Genomic DNA, 8655 nt, shown 5'->3' with positions numbered 1-8655 from the left:
GCAGCAGAATCACAATGCAAAGAGACCCAGTAATGCTGGCCTGCTGCTGGTACACTAGACTAACACTGAAATAAACTACAACAGTACAGATCACCTAATCCCCAACCACTACCTACAGTCCTGGCCTGCACTACAAGCACAGCTAAGCTAGCTAACTAATCTAACTGAACGCTTATCCGAAGCTATGCACAGTATACATAATAGTACACTACACTGACTGTATAAACTAACACAATCAAATCACTTGCTAACTATACAGGAATAGAATAAATGTGTTGGAAATATGGCTAAAAGTTTAGAACAGTAAAGCACTTGCTCAGACGGAATAATAGCACTGAAGATGCTCTCAGTACCACAGAAGTCACAAGCAAGGGCGGAGATTCTGAAATGGCCGCCGGTTTATATAGAGGAGTGGAGGGCAGAGGTTCCCCTCCACTGATTGGTTGCAAGGTCCTCGGCTGGGGGCTCTCTGATTGGCCCAGCCACGTAATTTCCCCAGTCACAAATTCCGGCTCGTGATTGTGGCCGGAACCCAGAATCACAGGCTGTATTGGAATGCAATCACGGGTGCATTCGAAACTAGCATCCATGATTGCAGCAGACCACAGATGCCGATTTCAACCCTGTGATTGCTTAAATCAGCCTGTGATTCTGGGTTAGCAGTAATCATGAGCTCCTGATGAGCAACCCTAGTTGGAACTTGTAGAGGAGGTGACATACTTCATGCTGTTAGTATTTGAGGAGCGTGGTGGCAGCATGTATTATATGACACACGGTTTATATCATATGGGATGTTTTATAGCATCTGATTTTTTTTTTTTCTTGGTGGGACAGAATTTATTGCGTGCTGTGAAAAATGCTAGAAATGGCCCTGATTGCACCAATGTTTCTACCTCTATTCTAGCAAGACAACATTTTGTAGGCCTGGCGTGTGTAATGATTATGTTTGTAATATGTTAATTCATGTAACACAGTATTGGGTGCTGTAACTGAAGCAGTCCTGTTTCACAACAATGTAACTCCAACCCAAACAGGATGAAAACAGTATTTATACCTCCAGGAGGAAAGCCTTTGTAATATCCTTACCTTCCAGCGGCAGTTCCCACGGCGGGTCTGGGGCGAGCGGCGGGACTTCTACGCTGGAGTCTTTGGAGAGATCTTCCGCATCGGGCGGCATCCCCGGCGTCTCCTGGGTGGTGAATCAGGGCCACTTCAGCCAGACGCACGCGCGTGAGTCAGAGCAGCCTTTACAGGATGAGGAGGCGGATCTGACGTGATGTCATAGGATGACATCACCTGGGGAGTGGTTTTGGAGAATTGTCATGGTGTATATAAGGCCAGGAGCTTCAGTAGCTCACTAATACTAATCAGTTCGCTGGTTCTTGGTCTAGTTAGCTATATGTGGGAGCTATATTAATATATTGTGCGCAGCACAATATATATATATATATATATATATATATATATATATATATATATATATATATACTCCAGTCAGGCAGTGTTATTTGATATTATATCTTGTAATTTATTCGTAATATCCTTGTGGTATTATTGAAGTAACATCTATTGTATTGTTCATCTGTGTACCGACTTTTGCTACCTCCTGACCTCGCCTCTGTCTAGTCCTTCTGTACCGCTGCCATCTGATTACGTTACCAACTCGGCCTGCCCCTGACTCTGTTACTGTCTGATCCTTGTAACACGACTGACATCTGATACACGTGTATGACCCTGCTCGAATTGACTACGATTTAGCTTAACGACTTTGTACCTCGATATCACTAAAAACTTGTGCACAAGTTCTGACCGGTCTAAGACTACTCTTTGAACTGTAATTATATTTATCTGTTCATTGTCTCGTCACGCACCAGCATGATAGCCTTATTTATGTCTTCAAGAAGAAGGCTATATAGTTGTGTTCGCAATGGTATTGCTAAAAATGAGCACTTTGGAGTTGCTGCAGCTCACTAGAATATATATGATGGCCATGGGATAAGTACATCTATGTTACTAGCAAACGATGTGTGGCAAATGTATCATAACCAAGCTGCAAGGTACAGCATCAAATACACTTTCCTATTAATTACTTCACCTCCAAGGGTTTTTCCCCTTAAAGGAGAACTGTAGTGAGACGTATACGATGGCTGCCATATTTATTTCTTTTTAAACAATACCAGTTGCCTGGCTGTCCTGCAGATCCTCTGCCACTAATACTTTTATCCATAGCCCCTGAACAAGCATGCAGCAGATCAGGTGTTTCTGACATTATTGTCAGATCTAACAAGATTAGCTGCATGCTTGTTTCTGGTGCTACTCAGACCCCACTGCAGGCAAACAGATCAGCAGGGCTGCCAGGCAACCGGTATTGTTTAAATGGAAATAAATATGGCAGCTTCTATATACCATTCACTTCAGTTGTCCTTTACAAACCAGAGCAATTTTCACCTGTCAGCGCTCCTTCAATGAATTTGCCTATAGCATTATTACTACTTATCACAACGAAACAATCTATATCTTCTTTTTTTCACCACCAATTAGGCTTTCTTTGGGGGGTACTTTTTGCTAAGAATTATTTTATTCTAAATGTGTTTTAAAAGGAAAAAGAAAAAAATTTAAAAATTATTTATAGTTTTAAAATAATATGTTACCGTAATTAAAACCCACACATTTTATTTCTCCCAGTTATTGCAATGTTTAAAATTCCCCAGTACAATGTACGGCGCCAATATTTTATTTGGAAATAAAGGTGCATTTTTTTCACTTTTAAGTCCATCCCTAATTACAAGCCCACAATTTATACAGTAACAGTAATATACCCTCTTGACAAACATATTAAAGAGTTCATTCCCTAAGGTAACTATTTATGTATTTTAAAAAAAAAAGGTTTTTGATGTAATTTTACTATTTGACCACAAGATGTCCTTGCGCATAACTTCCCTATGCATAGTATCACTACGTAAATAACTATATCACTACGAGGAAGTAATGCGTGGACACGCAAGTGTTGGCTTTTGTGAATGACGGCGCTGTCTCATGGATGGCAGTGGTCATTCACACGGGGACTTAGATTAATGAATGGGAACTGTGAACCTATTCATTGATCTCCCATCTAACACTCAGCAGCAGTAATGAGCGCGGGGGGAAGACACGGGGGAGGGACTATGAACGCCTGGCGGCATTATGGAATTTTTCAGGGGTGTAGATACTTGTCATGGGGGAGAAGTGGTTAAGCAAGTTTTTTTTTTTTTTAAGGAAACTATTGATCCTGAGCCCCTGGCCTTTGTTTCCAAGTAATCGCCTGGTGATTAGAGATGCTTCGAACCTCAGATTTTGGGTTCGCGGACCGCGTACACGAACTTCCGCTAAAGTCCGTGGACAGGCGAACCGCAATAGACTTCAATGGGCAGGAGAACTTTAAAAAAACTACAAAAACACTGTTTCTGGCCAAAAAAGTGATGGAAAAGATGTTTCAAGGGGTCTAACACCTGGAGGGGGACATGCAGAGTGGCATACACACCGAAAGTCCCGGGGAAAATTACAGATTTGACACAGAGTAGGATTATAATCCCTAAAGGGCAGAAATCACATTGCATTCATAAATTGGAGGCATAAAGTGCTTGAAAACATCTTGCGTGTGTAGACATGGATCAGCAGGTAGTGTAAGTGTGTACTGCTTCACACTGACAGACCAAACTCATGGTTTAACGCACCGCCGCAAACGGTTGTCATTAGTTGACACTCCCAGGACATAACATGTCAGTCCTCTGGGCTGCAATGTTTGTGTAGTGATAGCTGTGCTCGTGCGCACGTCGGTGAGAGTGCAGGCCAGGAAGATGAAAATTGAAAAATATGTTTTTTTTTTTAATTTGCTAGATTGAAAATTGAAGAGTTATTTATCAAATTCTACACAGTTTTTTCCCTTGATATGTTACTTTGATAAGTGTGGTAATTCCAGAGCTAATACCTGCCGATGAGAGCGGACCTGTACGGTGCCATAAAGAACTTGTGCTGTATACAAACACCTGTGTCTTCTCAAGTTGTAGTATCTGTTTTGATCAGTTTCAGGGAAAGGTAGGATATTGAAAAAAAAATGATTTTGAAAGTTATTTGTGGATAGATTTGTTATTTATAACAAAGTAAAAAAAAATATTAATACAAAATTTCAAGGTAATAAAATAATTCTAACTGATAATTTTCAAAAAAGTAAAGAAAGCGAGCAGGTGTCAGACTGGCAGCAGCAGTCCTGCTTGCCGTTCGTGGTGGGGGTGGAGTCACCCAACTCCAATGCAGAGCCACGCAGTGGAGACTCGCAAGCAATGGAACGCTTCTCGGCTTTTTGGCTGAGATCAAGTGTAGTATCGGTTTTGATAAGTTTTAGTGAAAGGGAGGGTACTGAAAAAAAATATTTTGAAAGTTATTTATGGTTATGCATAGATTTGTTATTTATTATAACAAAGTAAGAAATACAAATGTATTTATAAAAAAAAAAAAAAAAAAAAAAAGCTATTTAAAGAGAACCAGAGACGAAGCACCCTCATGTATTTTATTACATTTATCAGTGGGAACATGACAGTAAACACCTACCCTGCTTTTAGTTTTATTCTTCTCAGTCTAATCTATCTGTTATCAACTGTGATAAGAATCCACGGACTATTCAGTCTAGGTTTGACCTGGAATCATTATAGCTGAGTCACTCTTCTGTGTAGTCTTTTCAAGACCAAGCCTGCCCCCTCCTGGCCCCCTACTCAAAGCTGTTGACATTGGAGGGGCTGCTGCTGCCCAGAAAGAAGCTCTGAAACAGACAAGTTTATCTGTGCGCATTGTGCAACCAGTCATTATCTACTGTATGCAGTTTCATTTCTATGAGAGACACTTCCTACAGGCAGCCACATAGCATACCAGAATAATAGTTGAAAGCAGACAGATGAAAGGCTGCAGCAGCCCTGCTTGTCTATAGTCTCATATAGCCTAGACAGCACATCCAGAACAGTTTATAACCTGGAAGCAGAAGGAATATGAGCCGACGGCCATATTGGATATTTTCTGGAGCAATAATGGATAAAAAACACTCAAAAAGGCACACCAGAGTGGCGAAATTATCAGGTAGAGCATTTATTCTTTACAAGTTATCAACGGATATGTTTATTTTGTGTGAATCGTTCATCTCTGGTTCCCTTTAAAGAATAATTCTAGTTTCAATGATCATTTTTCTGCTCTCCCACCAGGTCAGGCAAGGATGTGGCATTCCCACTCACTACATGTGTGTAATGAACACTGCAAACCTCAACCCTGACCATCTACAAAGGTTGACTGTCAAATTGTTCCACGTTTGCAGTGGCGTAGCTAAGGAGCTGGGGGCCCCGATGCAAGTTTTACAATGGGGCCCCCCAAGCACTCTATACATAACAATTAATACAACGTACCAAAACCTACCAATGGCAACTACAGTGTCAGAGGTGCAAGAAGGGGATGGGGAACAGCTTGTTACTGATTACCCCCAAGCACTCTATACATAGCAATCCCTGCCAATGGCAACTACAGTGTCAGAGGTGCAAGAAGGGGATGGGGAACAGCTTGTTACTGATTACCCCCAAGCACTCTATACATAGCAATCCCTACCAATGGCAACTACAGTGTCAGAGGTGCAAGAAGGGGATGGGGAACAGCTTGTTACTGATTACCCCCCAAGCACTCTATACATAGCAATCCCTGCCAATGGCAACTACAGTGTCAGAGGTGCAAGAAGGGGATGGGGAACAGCTTGTTACTGATTACCCCCAAGCACTCTATACATAGCAATCCCTGCCAATGGCAACTACAGTGTCAGAGGTACAAGAAGGGGATGGGGAACAGTTTGTTAATGATTACCAGTGTTCAAAGTATCTATAGAAGTGATTATGTATGAGCACAGGACCAATAGAGAGATAATACTGAAGATGAGGGAGGGCCCTACGGAGGCCCCTCTGGCCCAAGGGCCCTGATGCGTTCGCAACCTCTGCAACCCTTACTGCTACGCCCCTGCATGTTTGTGTTATTTATAACAATTTAGAAATACTAAGTAAAACAAAAATGAAAGGTAATAAATAATTCCTGGGACCATCCCAGTGGCAGCACCCTGCAAATATGCCCACCACAAGCTGGCTTTCCTGTCCGGGCGGTTCCTTCACTATGAGCCTTCCATTCAGCTGTGTGACAAGCTTATCTTTCTTTAAGTGTTGGCGACAGCGGGCATCATTTTTTGCCCATCGCCCCCCAAATAATCTTGCTATGAATATTGTTTTATATTTGTGTGCTGCTTTTCTTAATGTGTGCATACCACTGGTGTTTGTGTGTTGCGATCAGGTGCCTTCGCAAAGCAGTTGTCCCTAGTTGGGTGTTGGGCTTCCCACAACTCAGTTTCTTTTGGCAGAGGTTGCAGATGGCATTTCTGGTATCAGAGGCACACAAACAAAATAATGCCACACCGGTTGAGCCTTGGAATGTCGGCGTTTGGGTGGTGGCAGCAGCAGACCTTGAAGGGCGTGTTGGCTGGATGACCCCAAGTGTATCACTAAATGCATCATGTGTGAATAACTCCTCTGACACATCAAGTGGAGCAGCTGGGTTGCTAGTGGTAGTAGTGTTAAGTTTTTGTGTGAAACCAGAAGCTGAGCAGGAGGAGGACGGTGCGTCACGGAGGTTCTGAGCGGAAGCTGTAGAAGATGGGGTGCGCTGTTTAACCCCCTTGGCGGTATGAAAAATACCGCCAGGGGGCAGCGCAGCAGTTTTTTTTTGATTTTTTTTTTTTTAAATCATGTAGCGAGCCCAGGGCTCGCTACATGATAGCCGCTGCTCAGCGGCATCCCCCCAGCCCCGCCGATCGCCTCCGGCGATAGGCGATCAGGAAATCCCGTTCAAAGAACGGGATTTCCTGGAGGGCTTCCCCCGTCGCCATGGCGACGGGGCGGGATGACGTCACCGACGTCAGCGACGTCGGGACGTCATTGGGAGACCCGATCCACCCCTTGGCGCTGCCTGGCACTGATTGGCCAGGCAGCGCAGGGGTCTGGGGGGGGGGGGGGGGGGGCGCGCGCCGCACCGGATAGCGGCGACCGGCCGCGCGGCGGCGGCGATCGGGGTGCTGGCGCAGCTAGCAAAGTGCTAGCTGCGTCCAGCAAAAAAAAAATTATGAAAATCGGCCCAGTAGGGCCTGAGCGGCACCCTCCGGCGGCTTACCCCGTGTCACACACGGGGTTACCGCTAAGGAGGTTAAGCCAGTCAACCACGTCCTCAGAATTTTGGGGGTTGAGGTGGGTAGGTGCCTTCTGAACACTGTACTTTGGTCGAGGGCCGCACGAAATCACCCCAGCATGACCTTGAAAATACCTGCGGGGTGGCCTGCCTTTGCCTGTTATTTTTCCCATATTGGGGGTATGCAGTACTACTAACAATATTCAATAGTGGTAAACAGTGTGTGTAATCACAAAGAGGCACACAATCTGTCAAAAACCTGAGCGGTTCTTGCCTTTTTCATGATTGCTAACTCAGTAAAGGACCAGCCCTTAGAGCGTTGCTATCATATTAATCCGGCATAGTGGGGTCTGAACCCTCTATAACAGTAATTATAGATTGACGGTATACCTTGAAATGAATCAGAGCACTCAGTATATGATTTTATATAAAAAATTGTATTTGCTTATCATACAGCATATATACAAAATATGAACAGTTCCAAGTAGTGTTTCCTTATAACAGTATTCCATCTTATCAAGGCTTTATAGCCAAGCGATCATCAATCTTCTAAGTACATTCAAAAAGTAATATAACAGTTGTGTTCTGTAGAATAAGATCAAAAATAGTCTCATCTGTATCAATAGCTGTGTATCTAGTAGCTGTGTAAAACTTGTAGTAATCTTCTTAAAGAAATAGCATAAAAAAATAGCTTCTAAAAAAACTTCTTGCTAACATCTTAACAAAACGTAATGCTGAAAAATTAATAAAGTAAATCACCAGAATATTAAGCATATTACCCCTTCTCTGTCATCTCTTCAGAGAGAATCGCGTGTGGGAAGGTAGCTTCTGCCTCATGTGTCTTCTCAGGAGATTGTTGGGCTTCTGCAAACTACGAGCTTTCAGCTCCTACTTTTATAGGGGTTGGAGGCAATATGGCTGCCTAATCTGGACTTTCCATGAATCCCAGACTCTGATTGGCTAAAGCTTTAGTGCGTCAAACGCTATCTATGTTTTGAATACCTAAATCACAATATTATTGTTTATAAATTCTTAATTACCTTATCTTGTGGGAATTTACGTAGGTTTGCAATGTTTATAAATTCTAATCAGGTCATTTCTGACGCGGTTAATTAAAAATGGACGTCACCAGCCATCTTGTCTGCTGATATGACTTGTTTGACCCAGACATGGACTTCCAAAAACATTAAACAATGTCATTCATGACGCATTACTGATAAAATGTTCTCTGCTAATTAGGTCTGTACTTTCCCAGGTCAGGTTGACCCTAAAACACTGTACAGGACCTGTAAGAGCCTTCAGCAATTTAAGGCTTATTGAAACATACAGGGCTTCTAATATACTTATTTAAATATAAAGCTTATTATATAATTCTTCTTAAAACAATTAATCATATAAGAAATAATTGCACATTAAATCTTA

General features: G+C 42.7%; 1 pseudogene; it reads left to right on the top strand.

Annotated features, from left to right (window-relative positions):
• The first annotated feature begins 4323 nt into the window (after positions 1 to 4323).
• On the top strand, positions 4324 to 4436 carry LOC137537372 (U2 spliceosomal RNA; annotated as a pseudogene).
• Positions 4437 to 8655: the final 4219 nt, after the last annotated feature.

This window comes from Hyperolius riggenbachi, chromosome 10, assembly GCF_040937935.1.
Source record: "Hyperolius riggenbachi isolate aHypRig1 chromosome 10, aHypRig1.pri, whole genome shotgun sequence".
NCBI classification, from domain to species: Eukaryota; Metazoa; Chordata; class Amphibia; order Anura; family Hyperoliidae; genus Hyperolius; species Hyperolius riggenbachi.
The sequence above is the reverse complement of the archived record's forward strand: the minus strand, read 5'-3'. Positions and strand labels throughout refer to the sequence as shown.